Raw genomic sequence first — 25,072 nt, forward strand, 5'->3', positions numbered from 1 at the left:
CGCCTCATGGGGTCCGTTTCGGGCGCTCGGTCGCAGGTGGCAGCAGAGGTGCCCGCAAGCACCCCCTTTACCTGCAGAAGAGCGAGTCCCTCTGCCCGCACTCTGTCCTTTTCATGAACACGGGAAAGAGCTGAGCCCTCCGCAAGGGCAGACAGGCAGCAGGGTGACTGTGGCATTCTTGCTGGCCTTCCCGGTGGTCACCCCTTGGACAGAAGCAGCGGGCCTGGCAGAGCCCTTGTGGCCTGAGCTTTGGCCTTTAAGAAGACCCTGTGTGCGTGCAGATATGCCGCCCGAGGGCAGGGTGTGCTGGGCTCCACACCCAAGTCCACTTTGTGGAGAAGCTTTGGACCGGAGAGAGGGGGCTGGGCAAAGCCATGAGAGGGGCACACGTTGGGTGGGCGGAGAGGTGGGTTCTCTGAAAGGCCCTGCACACGTCTCAGCAGAGAAGGCCTTCAGCCCTGGTGATGGTGTTGCGGGCGGTGCTGAGGAAATTAATAATCATCTCATCCTTGCCCTTGGGTCTGGAAGGAAGGAGTGCGGGGGTGTTGGGAAGGATTACAAAGATGACAATCTTCCCGGTTGGTTTTTCTCAGGCCCTCCACGGGCTGGGCCGTGTGGTGCCTGGGTCCCCAGAGCCAGCCACCTCTGTCCTGGACGCAGGACACCTTAACCGGGGCGCCTTTCAAGCCCTGAATGGGCTGCCAGTACTGGCTGACATTAATGGGTTTGAGAGAAGAAAAGACCCCCTGGGAGTCTGTAAAACCTTAGTCAGGAAAAGGGGAAAAAAAAAAAAAAAAAAAAAAAAAAGCCAGGGCTGTGGTCTAGGGCCGGAGAGCAGCGTGACAGAAATCTTGATTCAATTATTCTGTTCCTCGGCACAATTCCCTTTCTCAGCTCCGTGTAAGCGATGTGTGTTCTCGTGAGCACATGCCTAAGTACTTAAGATCTGTAACTAGAAAATTGAGTCGGCCCAGCCGTGGATTGGCCTGTGGCCTGCGTGTTGCCAGCAGTGCAGAAGCAGAGCCGGTGGCCTGGGTTTGGAACTGTGGGGGTGTGTGGGGATGATTCACGGCTTTTGGAACCTGCCTGGCCTCTCTCTTCTGCTCCTGCCGCTCCTGAGCAGATATCAGAAGTCTTTAACTCAGTAGGCTGCGGTGCTGTGTTGCTGCAGGAGGCAGTGGGCCTGCCATCTCTGTTGGTTTATGAGGTTGATGGTGTCATCTTTTCTCCCATTGTCACCTGGACTCACAGCAGATGTGCCTAAGCTGGGGCCTGGATATATTTGTTCACGGTGGAGGGACAGATTGTGTGAGACTTCCCCGGAGGCTGAGGGATCCAGGCGGAGATTTCTGGGGAAAGAAAAAATATAGTTTGATGTTTATCACCAAACAGACAGGTTCTGGCCTGGAGGCATTATTTTACTTTGTTTTCGGAGTGCTATATTGGCTTGCAGTCTGACCAGCAGTCATGGTTTTGCCCCTCAAGCTCCTTTACAAGGTATAGCATCTTCAGAATGTGGGTGGTGTTGGTCTTGACTACTCTGTACTACTCAGATCACTCCCAGAGGACTGCGGCCCATTTGGGGGTATTGACCTTTAAGAGGGACAGTGACAAATGGGATTGTGTCCTGGATGAAGAGGGATCTGATACAGCATCTGGGACACCTTGAGGCTCTAGGGATATTTTGGCACTCTCATATGTGCAACTTGGTTCTTTTTAAACTGAGGTGAAATCACCTCTGCATCGGCCACACACTTTAACTTTAAGGCCATGCAATGAGATCTCATTCCTTCCTCCTTCCATGCCTCCAGATACTTGAAGGCAGCAATCCAGTCTCGCTTATTCTGCTTTTCTTTGTGCCAAGGTGTTCCCAGATGCTGTTCCCAGATGCTGTATCAGATCCCTCTTCATCCAGGATGCAGAGGTGATTTCACCTCAGTTTAAAAAGAACCAAGTTGCACATATGAGAGTGGCCTAGGGCTAAAAGGAGATGCCTCGGGAGGTAATGAGTGCCCTATCTCTGGGGATATGTAAGCAGAGACTAAGTGGCCACTTGTCAGGCTGCCATACAGAGTATCAAGAATCAGATGTGGTATTGGATGATCTTTTTTATTTTTTAATTGAAATTTTTTTCTTAATAAATAGACACGGGGTTTTGCTATGTTGCCCGGGCTGGTCTTGAACTCCTGACCACAAGTGATCTGCCTGCCTAGGCCTCCCAAAGTGTTGGGATTACAGGCATGAGCCACTGTTCCCAGCCTGGGTGATCTTTGAAATCTTTCCAGTTCTGATATATATGGTCGAGTCCTGATCCTCACGAAGACTTGGGGATAGTCCAGTCGGCGGTGGTCTGTGGTAGAAGGGAGAATGACTTGATGGTCTTGGAAGCTTATAGGAGTGGAAAGAGTGGGGAACAAACCCAAGCAACCAGAGCCTCCCCCTCACTCCTGCCCCACACCACTGAGAGTGTGCACGTTTGATCGCAGGGGTGGGCAGCAACGGCCAGGCTCACAGCAGGGAAGTGTCTGTCGGGGTATTGCATAAGTGCCCGCTTCTGATCTTTCCTATCCTTTCTCTCTATCTTTCTGGATCTCTGCAGTGGCTCTAGAGGGAGGTAAAGAGGCAGAGACTGTCACTTCCATTTTACTAGGGGAAGTGAGGGAGGCTACACAGCCATACAGCTGATATGGACTGGGGAGTCGGGAGGAGCTGGAGCGCGCCTAAGGCCTCAGTTCCCTAGTATTTTCCAGCTACCTGTTGCCCCTCAGCCTTTTCAGAGATGGCCTTTGGAGGCAGAGCAGCCTGGGGCTGGGCAGAGCTGGGGCCGGTGTGGGGAAGAGTTTCAGTCAGAAGGGCATGAATAGCAGGTTGGATGCAGAGAGAGAAGTGAGACCTGAAGGCCAGAGGTTGGAGGAGAGCAGAGAACGTAAGAAGCAGCCACTGGGGAAACAGGGACATTTCAGGCACACTGGCTGGCTGGCCCACAGAGGCTGCAAACCATGGATTTGTGGGGTACTGGCCTCCAGAGCGGTACCATCAGCAGCCTGAGAGAAGAATCATGGGGTAAGAGAGGCAATGGTGAGCTAAGAGGAAGACAGCTGAGGGTCCTTGCCCATTTTTCAGATGAGGTGACTGAGTCTTTGCAAGGTGGAGTTGCTTACTCTGCTGCCTGGTACACAGTCATCCCCAGCTTAGACTTGAGTTTTGTCCTGAGGACATTTCCTGGGGCCACCTTCCTGCCCAGATCTCAGCAGAGGTGAACGGGTGATAGGATCCAAACACAGAGGGTGAGCTGGTGAGCAAGACTGACAAGCTCAAATTCCTCTGATGAGTAGGGCAGCAGGTGAGGTGACACTGGGGGGAAAGAATAAGGCAGGGAAGGCCAGTTTTGACCAAAAGAATCTGGGGGGCTCCTCATAGGAGGTGGCATTTGAGAGCTGGGTAGAGGGAGGAGAGGGCATTCCAATCAAAAGCAAGAGAGATTGTGCCAAGTCTGGGACTCTGGTGAGCATGTGCAGGGAGAGGACCAGCACAGCAGGATTTGGAAAGGGAGAGAGGTAGAGAGAGGTGGGTGGCTTAAACGTGGTCAGAGGCTTCAGAACATTTAGTCTAGAAGCATTTAGGGAGATAGTTTTGAGCTATGCGTCTTAGATACTCAAGAAACATTCACTCTGCTGAGTGTTTCAGATAAAAAGGTAAGTGAAAGTGACTAGTCCCGCACTATCCAACAGAAGGAGAATGCAAGCCACATGTGTAATTTTAAATGATGTAGTAACTACATTAAAAAGAATAAAAAGAAACAAGTGGAATTAATTTTAATAATATATTTTATTTAATCCAGTATACCCCAAATATCATTTCAACATGTCATCAATATAAAAAATTTGATACTATATTTTCTCTTATTTTTGCTGCCAAGTTTTTGAAATCTGGTGTGTATTTTACATATGTAGTACATCTCAATTTGGATGCTAAACGTTTGACAGTTAAAGTTAGATGTAGTCCTACCAAAACAATAAAGCTGTGTTTAGTGGGAAAAATATTTTATACTGCTTCTATTTTAAAATTAAAATTAAAATCAAATCAAATAAAAAATTCAGTTTCTCGATTGTACTGGCCACATTTCAAGTGCGCAGTAGCTACATAGGACTAGTGGCTGCTGTGTTGGACAACACAGCTCTAATACAAGTGCTTGGCACATAGTAGGTGCTCAGTAAGTGCTCCTTGGTAGAGTGGATCAGTCACATTCCTTTAGAGAGTTCACAATTAGTAAAGAGGGTAAGAGGAGGGACCGCTAGTTTCCTCAGTCAAGGATGCTTTTGTTTGGTATTTTGGGCTTCCATAGAAAGCTCTGAGTAGAGCTCTGGAGCAAAGACAAACAAACTAGAATATTGTTAGGCTGGTGGATTGGCAAAGGCCCTTTCAGTATAGAGATTCTAGAGTTCTTCCTAGGATGTCTGCCTCCAAGACCAGACTCGGGGATATGGCCACTATGTCCAAGTCTCAGATGAACTGTTCTGCAGCAACAGGTAAGATCTCTGTGGCCTCTGGAGGAAGAGCTGGGGCTGGTTAAAGGAAGCTGCAGGAGGCAGATTATGGCTGAATGCAACATACAGCTTTCAGAAGCAGCCAGGCTGGGCCAAGAATGGAAGCTTTATCTTAGAAAGATAGTGAGCTCTCCACCATCAGAGGTGTGAGCAGGGACTGGACAAATGAGGAGCAGAAGAGTCAAGGAGGACATTCTGGTTCAGCTTCTGTGACTTTTGAGGCAGGCCTATTCCAACCTGGGTGGCCAGTGCTTCTGTGCCAGTACTGTGTCTACGAGTGCATCTACCCCCTTGTCTTTCCCTTCTGCTGCCTGACCCTGAGGCTGCCACTCATGTGGACTTGACAGGGCAGGGGCCACAAATCATTTCTATTCCCAGCCCAACCTCTCAGCATAGCCCCGGTTCACAGGGATGCCCAGGAGGCCTGTGGGATGGCTCCGAGGGTCAGGCTGGGGTGCCACTCAGTTATGAGATGTCGCTTTGTCTCTTGGTTGGTCTGAACTGAGAGCTTTCGTGGAGGAAACTGTGACATGGCTCAGGAATCCTGCTGGGTGAGGGGAATGGAGGCTGAGTCGGCACCTCCCTCTCCGGAAGGCCCAGAGGAGGTGGTGGCAGGGAGAGACTTGGCAAAGCAGGCCGGGTTGTGAATAGCGGCCATGGGTGAAAGGGCAGCCTCAGACCCTCGGTTCCTTCCTGGGCCTTTGATCTCTGGTGAGACCTCCTTCCGCCGCTCTCCCCGCTTAGGTCCCCTCCCTGTCCCCCTCACAATAACCCACAGGGCCCTGAGTTTGAAAGGCCCTGAACACACTGAGGTCAGCGGAGTGCAAATCCCTTTCACCAGTTCAGAAAGCTGACCCGTCCAGCCAGTGTGGACTGTGGGGGCCAGAGGTTTCTTTTTGGGCAGTAGGTGTACATTGCAAGGGAGTTTCCAGCCTTCTGAGGAGGGCACAAGAAGGACAGCAAGGGTCCAGAGGTGGCCTGTCCTTTCCAGAAGATGCCAAGTCTGATGAGACTCTCATTGGGAAGTTTGTTGGAGGGCATTTAGCCAGGTGCTCCCATTATGACTTCCTTTTTGGGGATGCCTGTTTCCTCTCTGTTTTTGTGTCTCTCCCCATGTCTTTGGGGGTGCATCTCATTCTGTATTATTTGGCTTTGTTTATTTCCTGTTTATTGAACCTTCCTCTGTGTCTGTTTCTGTCTACTGGTCTAGCTCTCACTAGCTTTCCTTTTCATACATATTCTCTCTCACACACACACACACTCTCTCCTACTCTCTCTCTCCCTGTCCTTCTCTCTCTCACACTCATTCACTCGTTCAGTTTCCTTTCTGTCTTCTTGTATTCTCTCTTGCTATCTCTCTCCCTAAATCCCCTCTTCCCCTATCTCTTTCAGGCTGAATGCCCCCTCAGCCCTGCCTAGCACACCTCCACGGGAGCTATGGCCAGAGGGAAGGGGTTTCAGAAGCTCACAGACCGTGCTGGACCCCTGGGCCCTCTGACACGGGCAGGCCCTGGTCTTTTCTCTCCTAGGACCCTTTACCTTCCCTGGATGCATAGATGCTGTCTGCCGCTCCCGGGATCAGGACAGAAAATGGAAGCAGGAAGTGGGGAGAGCCCTCTCAGAGCTCCCAGAAGGGATGGGTGTGTGGAAAAGCTTAGGATTCCTGAGTCAGGAGTAATAGGCAGCCCCTGTGGGATTGAGAGTTCACAGATCTCTGATCCCTGGAGAGACCAAAATAAGGTGTTGAGTCAAGGCACAGGCTCATGGGCAGGGATGAAATGGTTTGAGGACTTCTTGTAGCAAGTTACTTAATCTCTCTGCGCCTCCATTTTGTTATCTGGCGAATAGAGTTGATGCAAGCCTTGTGGGTTACTGTGAGAATAAAATGAAGTGAAGTGACAGCTGCCAAGGGCGTGGCCCCAGGGCCTGGCTATAGTCAGTGCTGAGTAGATGACCACTGAGAGGCCTGTGTTTGAGAATGTGAGGCCCGTCATGGCAGAGGACAGCAGGCTTCAGCCACGGTCCTGTTGGCAGCTGGAACTGGCTGGTTCGCCCACCACCACCTTCCTGTTTGGAGCCGTGGAGCCATGGGGCGATTCCATGGTACTGAAGAAGCCGATTGCCTGCAGCCAGGAGCCCGGGGCATCCAGGCTGAACAACAGTGCCCCCAGGTGTCAGCTACAGAACAAAGGGCCACTCACTTTCCTCCTCCTTTGCCTTCAGGACGCTGAGTCTCCCCACCTGCTTCATGACAGAAGAAAAGGGTCAGGCCCCAGTTTTCCCTGAAGAGAGGCACAGGGAGCACAGAGGGGTGGAGGCCCCCAGGGTGGGGGCAGAGGGCAGCACTCTGGGCCTGAGAGGGCTGGGCCTCTGAGGGGTGGTTGGGGCCACCAGCCTGGACCTTGAGACTCCCCCGTGGGAGCTGAAAGGGCCTTGGAGAGCACCTGAGATGCCCCACTCCGTCATTCACATGGGAAAACAGGCTCAGAGAAGAGAGGCGGTCTGCCCAGATCACACAGTAAAACCCAGAAAACCTAGAGGGAGAGGATGGCTCCATGGAAAATCCTTGGCATCCCTTGCCTTTCGATGTGACAAATTCAGTTATCCTCTCCCTCCTTTCCTCCCTTCTCACAGGGCGGACCACCGTCCCCACTGTTGACAGCCGGCCCCATCAGTCTTCTCTCCCCATGGGGTACTGCCCACATGTCCCCCCGCACAGACCTCAGTTCTTGAGAGAAGCCCTGCCCTTCCCTTGAGGGCCTCCCTTTCCCCCTGCTCATTCCTCCTGTGCCTCCAGTCCCTGTGTGTTGGCTCAGCTTCCTGTCTCCAGGCCATTGCCCACTCAGGGCCTGCTATCTGGAATGCTGTCCTTGAGCCTGGACCTGGCCTGGCTCTCCGGAACCAGCCCGCTCCCCTGTGGGGATTTCCAGTGTTGGGTCATTGGTCCTTCACAGCTGGCTGAGACCCAAGGATTCTTTAAGGTCCAGTGTGGAGTATGGGTGACCAGGCAGGCTCTCCATCTCCTTTTCCCAGAGTGGCTTTGGGGGCAGGAAGGAGGTTACCACCATTTTGTCTTGGACTCTGCAGGGGCTTTCCAAGGACAGGTCCCCTCCCTGGCCCTCTGTGAGCTGTCCCCTGGATGTCCCCTCATGTAGAGGGCTGGGTTGTTTCCTGAGTTCTCTTTTTGTCCAGGCAGGAGTCCGTACCAAGGTTCCGCTGGGGTGTGGTCATGATGGGGGCATCACATAGAACCCAGGGGGGAAATTGGCAGCCTGGCAGCCGTGCTTTCCTTGGCTTGCCCTGTATGGATGATGATTTTGAATTAGTTACCAACATTGCAAAATCAGGAAATTTCATGTATGTAAGGATGCCTGGCTTCTTTTGGGAAGAAAAATCAGATCTGGCAACCCTGGGGCAGCTGGCAGCCTGGCAGCCCACAAGGCAACAGTCATCTGGGGCTGCTGGGCCTGAGTTCTCACGCGCTCCCCACTCAACTTGCTCTCGGCACTTGTGCTCTGTTTTTCTCGGCCCGAAGGTCTTTGAGCTTCTGGAGTCTTAGCATGAACTCTGAAGAAACCAGTTTGGCTCAGTCTGCCTGTGGCAGCTGAAGCTAACAGGAGGCAGGTCCTGGAATTGGCTGGTGGGGCCGAGTGCGCATGTGTGTATTTGTGTGGTCAGGGAAGTGGGTAGTCAGGCTCACAGGCCAGAGGTGGGTAGGGTAGTGGAGGCAAGAATTTAGGGCGGGGGCCAAGCAGCCATACTCCTTGGTAGGTCATGTACTCTATACCCTGTAGGTAGGGTAGTCCAGGCACAGAAGGCGCAGGCTTGGCCCAAGGGTATGCAGGGGGCAGTTAGTGGCAGAGATGGTGAGGACCTGGTTTCCATCTCCCTGCCTGGCTCCCTGTGATCTCTGTCCTGATCTTATAGCCATGGGCACCTCAGTTGAGACCCAGATAGACAACTGCTGGAGGCCTTTGTGGTAACACAGGGCATCTGAGGCCAGGTGGCCAATTGGAGGGGGCTCCTGGGGCCTTTCTGTAGTGCCCAGGGCCTGTCCCACGGGTGGGGGCTCAGGTTTCGGTTCCTCCTCACTCCTGGGTCCCCAAGTTTCACTTTGATTCAGTGAGCAAGAGCCCCCGTGAGAGCCAACGCCACTGAACCCCCACCCTCTCTGTTTGCACACCTGGTTTGCCCCAGCCCCTCCCCCTCCTCTCACCCCCAGTTCCTTTTCCCAGGGGGCGGTGTACGGGTGTTCAGGAGAGTCCTGGGGGTATGGGAGAGGGTAGGGTGCTGCCATGTTGGGATCTCAGTTCAGGGAGTCAGTTTGAGGCCAACCAGTACAAGAGTGGTGGGGCCGATGGAGGAGGAGGATACAGTCTCATCTGCTGTGGGCAGTCCCCTGCCAAGACGGTCTGAAACTTGAGGTGAAATGGTCTTGGCTTTCTCCGCCCTGCATGCCCTGCTGCCCCATGGGGAAGAGAATCCCACAGTCCTTTCTCTCTGGCTTGGGAATACGGTTTAATCCCTGGCCGCACAGTCTGTGGCTCAGAGACTTTACAAGGCTTGAAACCCCTTACCCTGCTGTGTCCGTTCTTCCTGTCCCTGTCTCTGTCTCGGCATCAGTTTTTCCATCTAAAATGGAGATCAAGGAATTGCTGAGGTTTTTTCTGGCACCAAAATTCTGAGTTTCTCCTGGTTCCATCTCAAGTCCTCTTGGCATTATTTTAGAGCAGCAGTTCTCAAATGTTTGGTCCTGGGTCCCTTTAAACTCTTAAAAATTATCGAGGACTTCAAGGAGCTTTAGTTTGAGGGTTAATTAAAATGGATGAAAGTTAAGAATATTTATTCATTAAAAATAACAGTAACAAACAGGTAACATAAAAGATATTTTTGAAATAAGAAAGAACCAAATCTTCCAAACCCCCCAAATTTAGTATGAATGGCATTGGCTTATAGTTCTGCAGGTCTCTTCAGTGTCTGACTTAATAGAAAACAGCTGGACTCTCATATCTGCTTCTGTATTTGCTCTGTTGTGATGGAACACATCTTACAGCTTCTGAAAACCTCCACTGTAGACTCGTGAGAGAATGAGAGTGAAGAAGGCAAATCACACCTTGGCATTAATATGAAAATAACAGGTGCAGCAAACCACTATGGCACATGTATACCTATGTAACAAACCTGCACGTTCTGCACATGTGTCCCAGAATTTAAAATAAAATAAAAAAACACACAATAATTTTGCCCTCACAGATCACCTGAAAGCATCTTGGAGACCTCTTCTTCCAACCCTGGCAGGGCTCCCTGGACTACACTTTGAAAATTTCTGCTTCAGGCGCTGCAAAGTCTGAACTTGCCTACTTATCACTCATATAGATAAGGAGAACAGTTAAGAGGTTTCAGTTAAAAGAAAGGTGTCATCAGTCGTTTCTCCCATTCTTAGCTCCTGAAGACAGTGGGAGCCATGGCAGGTCTTTGAGCTGAGGAGGGAGTGACAAGACACACTGGGCTTTGGAAATCCTCCACTAGCCAATTGGGATATGTAGTGCTTCTTGCTTCTATCCCAGGTTGAGTTCCCACAGAAAGACGTAGCTACCGAGCCTTCTCCCCTTCCCAGCAGACTGTCGGTAGGGCTTGAGGTCTAATTTCCCTCCAGAAGGCTTCCTTCTGTGCCAGCAGCAGCCAGCTTGTGCCACCCAAGAGCCTGGTGAGTGGATGTTTCAGAACGCTGCCTCGTCTCCCCATCCAGCTTAGCTCTGTACTGGCCTGCAGCCTCCTGGAGACCCCATCTGGGGCATATTTTTGATGGGAAAAAAAACCTAGCAATGCTATTGATTGGGAATGAAACAAAACAAAATAAGGAAGTGAGTTTGGTATTTATCTTGACTCCTGGCATTTGAGGAAGAGCAGGTGTAAAAGGTGGTCGAGCAAGGGGAGATTTTTGTTCTGATTCCACAGGGGTTTCTGGGTGTTTCTCGAATGTTTCTGGGTGACTCGTGTGTGTGTGTGTGTGTGTGTGTGTGTGTGTGTGGGAGGGGAGGGTTGGGGGGTGGGGGTGAGGTGTGTGTGTGCCTGCATGTGTTTAAATTTCACTTTGAAATTTCCAGTTTTCATTTTTATTAGTACAAATTAACATTTGTATTAGTCCTTCCTTGGGGCATTTTATCCCAGTGATAGAGTAAAATGGGTGAGAGGGAGAACAAGAGAATGTCTTAAGGTAATTTGAGAAAAATTGAGAGAGGAAGAAGGATAAAAGGTGTGAGAGAAGGTATGTGTGAGAAACAAATTGCTTGTAGCAACATTAACTGATCTATGAGAGGAAATAGGCAGAGAGAAAGGCATAGCCTCTTGAGGGACTGAACAGTGGAGGATGAAAGTGAGGAGGGGGTCAGACACTTCCCAGCACCAGCCACCAGGTGGCAACATCGACCCAGGACAGCTTAGTTGCTGTCCAGGATTAGGGACAAGAGGGGTAGAGTAGCAGGGCAGTGTGTGCCGGCCATTCATGAGCTTAGTATGCTTGTAACTGGGTTGGAGGTGGGCTGATCATTTGCTGAAGTGTCACTTCTTTGTCAGCATTCAGTCAGGGAGGGGGAGGCTGGACCATTGCTACTGGAGATTAATCTGGTCCTTTCTCACCTCCATGGTCCAAATGTCTTGATGTAAACCTTTCTGGGAGTGAAGTCCTTGGTTCTACTCTAAGCCTTTACTTGCTGTGTGACCTTGGCCAAGTCACTTCTCTCTGAGCCTTGTTTTCCTCATATTAAAATGTGGAAATTGGAACAGATGATTTTTGAGGGTCTTTTGGGTTCTGACACTCTGTGGTGTACCAGAGAGCACTAGAGCTAGAGTTAGATTCTAGATCTTTCTCTGTCAGCCATGTGACCTTTGGCAGGTCACTTCTCACATCTGTGGAGATTATAGTCACATATCCCTCATAGATTTATATAAAATAAAAGATGGAAAAATGCTTTTGAAATCTTTTTGGTGCTTTAGGAAAAGGAGAGTGTTGTGATTTTATAATTTTTGCCGGATTTTTTTTTTTTTCCAATTTTTTTTTTTGAGACAAGGTCTGGCTCTGCTGCCCATGCAACCTCTGCCTCCGGGCTCAAGCCATCCTCCTAGCTCAGCTTCAGAGTAGCTGGGACTACAGGCACGAACCACCATGCCTGGTTAATTTTGTAGAGATGATGTTTCACCATGTTGTCCAGGCTGGTCTCAAACCCATGAGCTCAAGCAATCCACCTGCCTTAGCTTCCCAAAGTGCTGGGATTACAGGCGTGAGCCACTGCACCCAGCCTTCTCTGGAATTTAAATTAGCCAGAAGCAGGGGCTCCACCACTTTCACTGCTTAGAAAGTTTGTGCCTCTACATGTGACCACAGAAAAAGGCCTGCCTTATGGTAAGTGTTTGCTCAAGGTCACTGCATCTCTGTGCTAAATATCCATTGAATCTGCTCATTTCTCTCCATCCCCATTGCTACTGCCTTGGTCCAAGCACTCTCTCTCTTCTCTCATTTGGACTATTGCTGTAGCCTGCTGGCTGGTCCCCATCTCCAATGTCATTGACTTGTCCAAATAATAGTCTGCCCTCCACATAGCAGCTGAAATAAAGTTCTGATCAATGACTTGCCTGAAGGGTTTTAACCTTCAAATCTGCCCATTGTTCTCAAAAGCCATGCAAACTTCTTAACAAGGCTGCCAGGCCCTCTCCACTCTCCTCTTTTCACAACTGCTCTAGTCATACCAAACCTCTTTCCATTCCTTAAACACCAATGCTCTGTCCTGTTTGCAACCTAGGAGTCAGACAACCAGGGTTCTAGTGCTGACTCAATAATGACTACTCCTGGGACCTTGGACTAATCTCTGAGCCTCAGTTTCCCAATTGTGCTTGTGATTGGACTGTTATATGAATTGAATGAGATGATGCATGTGAAGTGCTCAGGATGACCCCACATATAATAAGTGCTCAATAAAGAGTACCTTTTATTATGCTCTTCCCACTGCTTGAAAAACTGTCTTCCTCTCTCACCCTACCATTTACCTGGCTGACATCCCAAACTTCAGGATCTAGCTTGTGTCACTTCCTAAGTGAGGACTTCTTAGATGCTCCCCTCCAACCTAACTCCCCACCAGCACACAGAACCTGCCTGTTCATCAAAATATCACATTTGTCACTTGCCTGTTTTCTCAGCAAGACTGTGAGCTCCATGAAGGCAGGAACTGTGTCTGGAGCAGTCACCAATGTCACCTTAGTGTCCAGCACAGGGCCTGGTTCACAACAGCAAATATGTACTGAATGGGGGCCATGGATGTCACAGAAGCCATGGGCTCATCTGGGGAATGAGTGGAGGCTGCTGAGCAGAACACAGAGCCTTGCACATCAAACATCCCCCAAGTCCTGCCTGACTCCAGAGTCTCCTCCAGGATCTTGTGACAGCCATTCTAGATGGGGAGGGAGCTGTCTCATGATCTAAACACACACATGCACACATACGGATGCTGGTGCCTATGGTCCTCTTTCTGCCTGCCGTACCTAAGCATGTGCTCCAGATGTGTATAGATCACAGCCCCAAAGAGGAACTGCAATATGGGATAATTATATTGGCTAATATTTACTGAGTGCTGACTATGTAGATTTTAAATTATTAACTCACGTAATACTCACAACCACTGTACCAGGTGGATACTCTTATTATCCCCATTTTATAGAGACATAGAGAGAGTGAGACAATTTCCCAAGGTCACAAAGCTCAACAGCGGCAGTGTTGGGACTAGCACCTGGGTACTTACTGGCCATCCCAGTCTGCCTCTCACAGAGGGTGTCACAACAGGATGACATCCGTACGAGGCTGTGTTCTCCAGGGGAATGTCCTCAGCTCTCTCCAACATGGGGCTCTGATTCTACTTTTTCGCAATTCTGCCTATCCCCCCATCAACCTGTCTGGCTGAGCTCAGGGGGACCTTGGCTCAGAGTCTGTTGCATCACTCAGGGGTACGCCATTTCCAAAGCTTTCCTAACACTGTTGTGCACACTCCCCTGTCACACCTGCAAGTTGGTCACCTTCAAGTGCAGTTGGCTGGTCACATGTGGGTTTTAAGCCACAGCAGGTGGCACAGTGGGTAGACTGGGGTTTAAGCTCCGCCTTTCCTTTTACTAGCAGTGTGAGCTTTGACAGCAAAGGGCTTTAGCTTCTTTGGGCTTTGATTTCCTCACCTGTCGAAGGGGGATAATAATTCCTGCCTTTTCTGGTAATTAGAAAATGTTGCCTATAATATTTTGATTAGCACTGACACATGACAAGTTTCAAAAATATTATCTATTATTTTATTTTTTCTATTATCAGAGCAAAGTGTTTTTACTCTGAATCTAGATTCCTCAAAAATATCTTGTTGAGAATGTTCTAAATTCCCAGATCTTTTGTTTTCTCTCTCTCTCTCTTTTTTTTTTTTTTTTTTTTGAGACAGGTTCTCACTCTGTTGCCCAGGCTGGAGTGCGGTGGTGCGAACACAGCTTACTGCAGCCTTGGCCTCGTGGGCTCAAGCGATCCTTGCACTTCAGCCTCCTGTGTAGCTGGGACTGCAGGCATGCACCACCACACCCGGCTATGTTTTAAAAATTTTTTTGTCAAGACAAGATCTAGCTGTGTTGCCTAGGCTGATCTTGAACTCTTGGGCTCAAGTGATCCTCCTGCCTCAGCCTCTCAAAATGCTGGGATTACAGGCTTTCTCTCTTTTTTAGTGGTCATTTTATTTACATTGCTAAGTTTCATGATAGGATTGTTCAGCTTAGGGTCAGAAGAAAAGGAAAGAAATACCAACTGGAATTCATGCTGGCAGAATTTCAGCTCCATGTTTCAGAAACACACATAATTCAAGTTGTAGCTGAGGGCAGCTGTCAGAAGTAAGGTGAGCCTGACACAACACTGGAGAAGCCGGGGTTTCTCATCCTGACTCAGCCGTGGCCTTGTGGTGTGGTCTGAGTCAGGTCCTGCCCTTCCGGAGCCTAGGATAGGATGCACTGAGCCTGGACAACCCTTCCAGCTCCTGATCCTTTCTCCTCCCCCGCTCCCTGCCGCTCCCCCCCTCCTTCTTCATCTTCTCGCTGTTCGTTTCCTTTCTGTCTCAGACACAAACGCCATCCAGCACTTCTGAATAGTACTTTTGTTCCGTGAACATCTCTTTTCTGAAAAGGACGATTGGTCAGGTTTGTATCTTTTAACTGCTGGCACATTTTATCAGTTAAGAACCTGCGTACCTCCCTCTCAGGAGATCACCTTAAGGAGGCAGGCAGGCAGGCAGAGAGGCAGAGACAATGGGTGAAAAACAACTGTTTGGGGGCCTAATTTATGGTCTCTCCAGCAAACGCCTTCTTTCAGGGGAGCCCCGTTTCCTGCTCTTCCCCATGGCCCCAAGCACCTTCCAGCAGACTCCAGAGTATGACTCCTTCCTAGCTCCCCAAAGAATGGGGAGACGGAACGAGCAGAGCCTGTGCCTGAGCCATCTCGTTCAAGGCCTTCAAGGGCCTCCTGGCTTGGCACTCCCTTGCTGGTGATCTTGAACCACCCATGCTGGGCCTCGATTTTCCTACTGGCAACAGAGAGAGCAGGACGCCTTCTTCAAATTCTTGTGGAAATTCAGCGAGAAGCAGTGCATGAGAAAGTGCTTGGTAAGCTGTAAAGCTCTATTGCCTATGAGAGTATCATTATAGTTCATCTCACATACCCACTCTGTGGCAAGGGACACATTTCTGAACATCTCCAAGGGTCAGTTTCCCCATCTGTAAAATGGGGACTATATACTTAGGTCATACAATTACTGTGAGAATTTCACACCTGGTACAGTTCTTGGCAGTGGGAGGTGCCCAGGTCTAGGTTGGGCCGTTTTCCGTTTCCCTTTCTTATTCCTTCACAGCACCTTTCCCTAAGTACAGCGTATAGCCACGCAGCCCCAGGCGTCTGAAACCCAACTGGCCACTCTGTGGCCTGCACCCCACTTCGCTCCTCTGTAGAAAAGGGATAGTTAACAGTATCTGCTTCCGAGGGTTGTGGGGGAAGATTAGACCATGCTCATCCGTGGCTCGACACAGAGTCAACACCAGGTGGACGTTGGTGATGCTGCCAGGCCTTCCTCCCTCTGCACACTCAGGCACTGGGCGTGGGCTGGACGGGACCCCGGCCACCATCTCCTTCGAGCCTATTCGTGGCCGGTGAAGAAAGCCAGGCATGAGAGGAGCAGGAAGCGAGTCGCTCAAGGTCGCACGAGTCATATCCCAAGATCTTTGAGGGATATCCAGGGATCCGCGGTGCCACTGTGCGAATACAGCTCGGCAGAGAGGCTGAGGTCCCTGCGGGGAGGCCGGTCCCTTCCTCCTCGGCCCCGCAGTCCGGGAGCCCCGTGGGCCTCGCTCCCGCCCACCGTCCGGGGATCCTCGGGGCTCGGGCTCCGACGGAGGAGCCCCTAGGGCCGGGGGCGGAGGGCAGACGCCTTCCAGGATGGCACCTGGATTTCCTGCGCGACGTGGAAGGAGAAATGAATTCAGCTGCTGCAGAACGTGGCGCAAAGAGAAGGCAGCGCGCGGCGCCCCCGGGAAGGAGGCCGCCCGCTCGCGCCGGCCTCCGCCAAGCATTTGCAATTTAATTGACATTGGCGGCAGGAAGCCAATCAGTCTAAGTCAATTGACGTTCCGAGATAAAACTAATCGGCTGCCGGCGCTGCCCCCGCCGGCGCGGCCGCGGCGGGGCCCGGGGCGCAGCGTGGAGGCGGCGGCGCGCCCTGCAGGTCCCGGCGCTGGCGCGTGGCTCGGCCCGCTTATTGCCGCGCGGCCCGCGGCAGCCGGGAGAGGCCCGTAATGAATGACTTGATTTGCCGGGGCCCCGCTGAGAACAATTGAGTTTGTTATGGTAACAACGGATGCCAGCTTTCCGGGGCCCCGGGGGGCGCGGGCGCGGCGGCAGCCGGGAGCTGGGCAGCGGAGCAGATGATGCTCGCCGGGGCGAGGGCGCCGGGCGGGGGCCGGACGGAGCTGGCGTCGGGACCCGGCCTGGAGGGGCGAGGCCAGTTCAAATGGGGGACGCGCAGCGTGGAACCGGGATGGGAGTTCTTGATCATTCCTTGATGTTGGACAGGCCGGTCCTCCTGGGTGCGACTGCCACTCTTTCTTCCCTCTGTCCCCGAGCCTGAGTGGGTTCTGATCTTGCTGGATGATGCCCTGACATAAACTTTTTGTCTCTTGCACCGGTGGAAAATTAGAAAAAGGCACAAACACAAAGGCATCCCTTTTTCCAGTGACCTGCAGTGGCTTGGGAAGTTCGGGACTGGATTTTGACCCTGCCACCTGCGCTTTGCGCCCTGGAGAGAAGGCCTTCCTTCCATCTCTGTCTCCTGTGTGTATCCCCATGCTCTGTGGCCAGACGCCCGCCTCAGAAAACTCTTCTTGCCCCACACAGAAGGCTGCCGCATGGAGATGGCTGGCTCTGAGGCCCCACAGCCTTCTCCTGCCTCCTGCTTCCGATCTTGAGTTCCAAGGGCAGAAATCGTCTCCCATTCATCCCAGACGCCCTCAGTGCCCAGCATAGGGCCTGGCACACACGTGAAAGTAGTAAGTGAGGGAATGGGCTTCTCTCTTCTTTGCAGAATCTTTTGCTTTCCCTTTGATTACAGACGCCAGAGTTCCCTTTTCCAGTTCTGTTTTCAGGCATGCTGGCATTCCCTCACTCACTCACTCACCAAACAACTGAGAACCAACCTTCCATCCAAACAGGCCCTGGCCAGGGAGAGACCATGTAACCCGTGTGATGAGTGTGTGGCAGGCACCTGCTATGTGCTCAGAGTTGGCAAAGGTATAATAAGTGCTTGCTGAGGGCCTTTCCGTTTGTCATGGCACTCAGCGATCCCTGGTGCCACCCGGTGACAATCATCACCCCACTCCCCATTTGCAGATGGACAAACTGATGCCCAGCGTGTTTGAGAGGCATCATGATGCAGTGGAATGGGTCTAGGCTGGGAATCTAACACTAGTTTGCTGTGTGAGCTTTGTCCATTTTCTTCCCCTCTCTGAGTCTCAGTATCCTTATCTATAAAATGGGGGAGTTGGAGATGATGGCCTCTGAGGACCAGTTGAGTGTGAGTTGTCTACAGGGAAGAGGGACCCAGGTCCCTGCTCCCAGTCCAGTTCTCTTTGGCTTTAAAGTGTGACCACTGGGGAAAAAAATTGCCCTCCACCCTCAGCTGTACAAGGCTGATTGGTGAGAGCGAAGCACTTACTGTGTGATAGGCGAGTGTGGTGAGTGTGTATGTACTAATACTGTTTTCCTTTGGCTGTTGGAAAAAATGAGGCCAGGTGCAGTGGCTCATGCCTGTAATCCTAGCACTTTGGGAGGCCGAGGTGGACAGATCGCCTGAGGTCAGGAGTTCGAGAACAGCCTGGCCAACATGGTGAAACCCAGTCTCTACTAAAAATACAAAAGATTACCCTGGCGTGGTGGTGTGCACCTATAATCCCAGCTACTCAGGAGGCTGAGGCAGGAGAATCGCTTGAACCTGGGAGGCGGAGGTTGCAGTGAGCCGAGATTGTGCCACTGCACTCCAACCTGGGTGACAAGAGCAAAACTCCATCTCAAAAAAAAAAAAAGAGACAGAGGTTCAATAACCAGTCCAGGGCCACCAAGACAGTAAGTCACAAGGCTGGGATTCAAACTCAGGCACTCTGTTTTCAGAGCCTGTGTATATAACCACCTACTAGTTGGCAGAGGCAGCATATAACCCCCGTAACACCCCTCCCTTGCCCTACATCTCACCCCAGTCTTAGTCCCACCTGCCTTGCTCTTGGAGCTCTAATGCGCATTCTGCATGTTTTCAGGGCAGCAGCAGCGTTGATTTTTCAAGGTGATTTTTCTCTCCCTGGCCTTTCCCTCTTGACCTAGGTACAGACAGCTGAGAGAAGGCTCCAGCAGGGAGGAGAAGCTGCTGTAGGAACCTGGGACTCTTCTTGGCTCAGTCCTAGCTGGAATCTTGTATTTGGGAAATGGTTTTCTAAAAAGGGCAGAAGGAATCCAGGTCTTGTCTTTTAGGAACAAGTTTTGCTATTCATGATCAAGGAAGTACATTTATTTCACAGTTGTTTTTGGTATCTGTCTTTCTGTCCCTCAAAAAGGGTCTGGAGAACTCTTTCTCTCTAGAGATATCCCCTTTTTAGCAAGACAAATTAGGAAGATAGTCCCTAATATGGGATAATCTCGAAGGGTGGAACTGGAGGCGCCTTGGAATCATATATAGTGATTTTAAATCGTGTAACCCCAGCCGGGTGAGGTGGTTCATGCCTGTAATCCTAGCACTTTGGGAGGCTGAGAGGGGCGGATCCCTTGAGCTGAGGAGTTCAAGACCAATCTGGGCGACATGGTGAAATCCCATCTCTACAAAAAATACAAAATTAGCTGAATGTGGTGGAAAAAAATCATATCAACCCAATGTTTCCTCTTTAAAACAAGTATTTTGTAGTGCTTCCTTTGCTGTCCTAAAATGAAATTTAGAGGAAATCCACTCATACACATAATTTAAAAAATAGATTTAATGCGCCAATTGTAACAGAAAGAGGAAAGAAAAGTAAAGTCATAATAAAATGATATATTTTCATTATGTAAATGCTCAGACATGACTACACCAGAAGACATAATAAAGTAGTTAGTTGCTTGCACTTAGGCGTAGAATCTCCATGAATGCAGCAGCTACAAATGTGGACAGCTGTGTTTTTTGGCAACATAAATATCTCTGGCGGTGTTGCCATCAGCAAACTGATTTTCTGAAATTATAAACATGTCCTGATAAAATTCCAACCAAAGCAAAGCATAATCTTCCCTCAATGTATATGGTGGTTGTATCCTTTGAAAAGTCAGTGTAAATGAAAACACCAAGTCTCTGTGTATATCAGTAACACAGAGTTACGTTCATGACTCACATATTTATAAAGAGTTTTCACCAACTTCAGTGTGTGATGGATCATTCCATAGATGTGTGAGATGCAGGCCAAGTATTTATTGGACTGTGCTGGGTAGCATCCCTGGCCCCATCCATTAAATGCCATAACTCCTCCCCCATAACAATATTAGTAATAATTCATAGATTTCCCAAATCTCCTCTGATCTCCTCACGCTTATGGACAACCACTGGAATGAATGGATTTCTCTCTAGGGTGTCTTTCTTTTGGGAAGTTCTGTGGAGTCTGTTAAAAAGCAAAATCTGCATGTATTGTGTACTCATTGTGTGCAAGACCTGACCCAGAGACACAGAAGCATAGCCTGATTTAGATGTGGAGCTGTGAAAGCTATGTGATCCCACTTCATGGGTGCCAAGCTCCCAGGGGCCTCAGTCAGTGAGCATACCCCCACCCGCATCTTATCCTTGTCTGGGATGCCCCTTGCCTCCTCCTTCATGCCCCCAAATCCGAATCTTGGCTCAGATGCCACCTTATCCTCCCAGGAAGCCTTCCCTGACCCCCCATCCTCCTGTACTGGACAGGTTCCCTCTGTCTCTAGACTCTCATTGCCTGCGGTTGAGGGCTCTCTTAGGATACTTTCACAAGCTAGGACTGTAAGTCCATCTCCAGACCTTCTCTCCTTGACAGAGAATGGACTCCCTGAGGGCTCAGACTGGGTTCCCTGGCAGGGATTGAGGCCAGAGCACCAGCAACAGATCAATGTATGCTGGAACCAAGGGATTCACCTTAGCCAGGTACCCTTCTCTGTACACATCTTGTTCTTTTTATTTTTTTAATTTTACTTTCAATTTTTTTTTTTGAGACAAAATCTCAGTCTGTTGCCCAGGCTGGAGTGCAGTGGCATGATCTCGGCTCACTGCAACCTCCGCTTCCCGGGTTCAAGTGATTCTCCTGCCTCAGCCACCCAGTAGCTGGGCCTACAGGTGCACACTACCACACCTAGCTAATTTTTGTATTTTTACTAGAGGCGGGGTCTTGCCATGTTGGGCAGGCTGTTCTCAAACTCCTGACCTCAGGTGATCCGTCTGCCTCAGCCTCCCAAAGTGCTGGGATTACAGGGGGGAGTCACAGATCCCAGCCCTTGTTCTTTCTAATTTAGCAAATGGCTTCTGTTTTCCTGTCCTCACTCTCAGTCCTTACTGACTCTCAGGAGGTGCTCGCTGTGTAGACAGCACTCTCTCACATGCTCTGACCAGTGCTGTAGGCCTGGCACAATTTATTGACTCCATTGCACAGACGTGTTGAGAGAAGTGTAAGAATACACAGCTGGCAAGCCGCAGAGCCAGAGCTCGCTCTCTGTGCTCCACCACTTTTGTCACTTAAACATTTACAAGGCAGAGCCTTTTCCCTGGGGTGTCATTCATCCATTTACTGGATGCCTGCGGTTGAGGGCTCTCTGAGGATCCTTTCACAAGCTTGGACTGCAAGTCCATCTCTAGGCCTTCTCTCCTTGACACAGAGTGGGCTTCCTGGCAGGGCTTGGGACCAGAGCACCAGCAACAGATCGATGTATGCTGGAGCCAAGGGATTCACCTTAGCCAGGTACCCCTCTCTGTACCCATCTTGTTCTTTTTATTTTTTAATTTTACTTTTAATTTTTTTTTTTAAATAAAATTGATGTGGTATTGGGCACTGTGGTCTCAGAGGTAGGTAAGGCCTGGGAGACCCCATTGTTTTCCCTTAGGGGTTTTCCTCAGGGACCCCTTTGTTTTCCCTTAGGCCAGACATGGAAGGGGAGCATCAGATATCCCCTGGGAGAGTGTGGCCACTATTTCCCAGCAGGAGGTCACATGGGAGCAGCTGTCTCCCTTCTCCTTTTTACCTGGTTTTGTTTGTTTGTTTGTTTTTTTGCCAGTTTCAGTGAAATTCACTCTATAAGTATTTATCGTGCTCCTGCTATGTGTGCTAGGGATTGTCCTAGTTGCTGGGAACACAGCAATGAACAAGACAGACAAAAGTGTTTGCCCACATGAGTGACATTCTAAGGAGGAAAGACAATAACTAAATAAGGAAAATAAGCAGCATGCTGTTCAATGCTCTGGAGGAAAAGCTAGGTGAGGAGACAGGGAATGAAGCAGGGCTGAACGGGAGCCTTTGCTGTTTTTGGAGGGTGGTCCTAATGATGAGCTGACGTTTGAGCAGAGGCCTTAATGGAGGGAGGAGTGAGCCAGGCAAATATCTGGGGGAGGAAGTTTCCAGAGAGAGGAAACAGCAAGTGCAAAGACCTCAAGGCCGAGTAAGCTTGGCATGACTGTGGAACCCTAAGGAGGCGAGTGTGACGGGAGCAGAATAAGCGGGGAAAGAGTGGGAGGAAACGAGGTCAGAAAGGTGGGATTGCAGGGTGGGTACTCAGATTGGTACCAGTAAGGCCTGGTAAGCTGTGAGGGACTGTGGGTTTTGCTCAGAGTGGGAGTAGATGGCAGCCTAGAACCTCCAACAGGGAACTTCAGAGGCACATTTCCTCCCCTACCTCCAGTGAGTCATTCACTCCAGCATACCTTCCCTCCTAATCACCTCCCAAACCTACCCCCTTCTCTGGGTAGCCATTCCGACCATTAGCTCTGTCCTGGCTGAGGGCTTCCACTCGACCCTGGACCTCAGTCCCATCTCCCTCCAACAGGGTCTCTACACTGTGGCCAGATTAGACCGTATGACCCTCCTCCCCCAACCCTTCTGTGTCTGGAATTGTGAATGTATTGATATCATCAAACAAGGGACTGACTGCAACAGAGACGGGAATCTGGGGTGTGGGGATTGGGGCTGCTGGTAGATGGGTTGTCATTTTGTCTGGGAGGCAGTGCAATGCAGTGCAGTGGGTGGCCCAAAGCCCCTCCCCCAACCCTCCCCCAACCAGCTCCTAATTCCCAGCCCGGTCTCTGGCTTCGGCAATGGCTCCCCCCAGAGGCACCTGCTTTATTTATGGTTTCTCCCCAACTCCCCGCAGGCAGAGGAAAGTCCATTAGTGTGTTTGCAGACTCTGCCAGCTCTGAGCAGATGCAAAGCTTATTTGCAAACTGTCATTGCCCTGGCCTCCTCCAGAGACTCTCATGCTGGGCTCAGCCTTGTGCCTCCAAGAGCCACCTCCCTCAGGCAGCCACCGGGGCAAGCCGCTTTCCTGATTTCCCTAAGCATAGTCTTGGCTTGGAGTTGGGAAAATTAAATTAAATGCCACGAAGGAACCGTAGCAGTGCATTGGGCCATGTTGACAGTAGAGAATGAAGTCCTCTCTGTTGATAGAAGCTCATTGTTTTGACATAAATTAGGGAGGCATTGAGAGAAAGTGGAAAAAGTCTTGAGCTGAGGACCTGGGACCCAAGTTCAAGTCTCTGTTAGGCTGCTGAGTATCTTGGTGATTTGGCGCAACAGTTTATTGCCTTCTGAGCCTCAGTTTCCAAGTTGCACAAGGAGCTGCAGACAGGCTTGGAATCCACTCCAAGTTCCAGAATTCTCTGATTTGAATTTTGGGGATGTTTCTTTCATCCAGTGAGCTGGGGACAAAGCGATTTGTCCAAAATGGCTCAGTAATTCTGAAATTACCTGGAGACTGGCCTCATTGGGGTACAAGGCACTGAGGAGTTGAGACACCAGGGCTCTCAGTCTCACTTGGCCTGATCACTCTGCTGTGTGACCCTGGGCAGGCCACATTCCCTCTCTGAGCCCATTTTCTCATCTGCAAAATGGAATTGTAATCTCCTGCCCATCCCCTGAGATTATCATGAGAATCAGATAAGCTGATGAATGTTTCATGTTCCACAGGAATATGTATTTGAGGGGTGTGATTGTTATTATTTTGTTGCTGTTATCCTTTTCAGATGTCTAGGCATGCACACTTGCCAGTGTAATACAAGAATATGCCCATATAGGGTACAGAGCCCAAACAAGTCAATTTAACTACAGGAGAGGGAAATAATGGTGCTTCTCTGAATAATGAAGAGCCCTTCTTATAAGTTGTGCTTGTTCAGTTCCACGCCCTCATAAATCCACCATTCCTGTGTGTGTATTTGGTGGAAAAACACACCACAGACATACACAAAAGCCTCTTGAGTTCTTTTCAACTGGGACAGGAGATGACACACGTTGGCAGACAGAGGCTGATCTCTGTGTATCCAAGAGGAGTCAAGCCAGTCCGAGTACATCTAACAGGTCAAGCTCTGAAATGAAGAAGCAATAAGCCAGTGAAATGGTACTATCACCGAAACATGATTGATCAATTGAATTCTATCAGAGACAGTGGACAGTCAGATTAACTCAGGCCTGATAGGTTCAATGAGTTAAAGCATGATGTTCATTTCAGCTTCATTTCACCAGTCTTTGCTTGTGAAATTGGTCAATCAATAGAGGTTGAAGATCATATATATATATATAGATATCGGGGACCATCTTATGGGGAATATAATCTTGGTAGTTGGCTGCTGGCTGGGGCTGCCTGCTGCAGGTAATGGAGACAGAACAGGGACTCCATCAGCCCCATCGAAATGGCCTGATATCTTCTCCAAATGAAAAGTATTTTTGGATCTCTGATGATTTATCTTTTTTTTCCTCCCTCTCACTTTGATCTATGACAAAACCCATACCCATCTTGGAGAAATATAGTGATTTCTCCTGAAAACATTTGTGCAATGATCAGATAGATACACTTCAAATACGAACCTTCTTTTTAGTTATATCGTCCTTGGGAAAAAAAATACAGACAGTAATTTAAAAACTCAAATGGGGGTAATGCAAAGATATCAGAGTAAATATGATTTTTAAGCGCTTTTATTTATTTATTTGTTTCTGTGCAGTGGGGGATGGGAGACAGACTGCTGTGTGCACGAAGGCCATAAACGGGATGTATGCAGAAGTCCTTCCAGGTATAATTAAAACGAAGCCTTTCGCATTCTTTGATCTCATTTAAAAGCACAATTTACAGAAACAAATCACCCTTTTGCTCCCAGTAATATTTCATTTGCTTCAGAATATTTTCACTATGGCGGTTAACATCCTTTCTAATTAGTGTGCATATCCCTCTGTAAGGTGGGGTAATTAGGGACTACTGTATGAGGTAATGGACTTGGACAGTATGGATTAGAGAGAACAGACTTGCCCTGTGGCAATGCATCAGGTATTACTTCCTTTCTGCCTCTTCTTTGAGGTCGTCTTGATTCATTTTAGCACAAAGAAATCCCATCTCTTCATACCAACACCATGAAAGCTTCAATAATGTATTTGCACTGTTTGTATATCAGAGTGTATATTAGGTTCTGGATAATGGATAGTGATGCTGAACAGCTCGACAGAGAGGGAAGAGCCTCTCACACTTCACCCCCTTTCCCCTCCTGCAACTCCTGAATTCTAATCATGCTGAATTATAGCCGGTCCCCTGCACCATGCTTTCTGTGCCTCCAGGCTGTCGCAGATGCTGTTCCCTCTGGTTGGAATGCAATTCCTCTTCCCTGGGCATTTCTTTGGCTAACTCCATCCTTAAGACTCAGGGTAAGCCTGGACGCAGTAGTTCATGCCTGTAATCCCAGCACTTTGGGAGGCCAGTC

The 25,072-nt window shown here is 49.7% G+C and overlaps 1 protein-coding gene across 9 annotated transcripts in view; it reads left to right on the top strand.

Annotated features, from left to right (window-relative positions):
• The window catches only part of PAX5 (paired box 5), a 201,462-nt gene that overhangs the window by 32,784 nt on the left and 143,606 nt on the right, over positions 1-25,072 (top strand). The gene's annotated exons all lie outside the window — the stretch shown is intronic.

This window comes from Theropithecus gelada, chromosome 15 (assembly GCF_003255815.1).
Source record: "Theropithecus gelada isolate Dixy chromosome 15, Tgel_1.0, whole genome shotgun sequence".
In the NCBI taxonomy this organism is placed as follows: domain Eukaryota; kingdom Metazoa; phylum Chordata; class Mammalia; order Primates; family Cercopithecidae; genus Theropithecus; species Theropithecus gelada.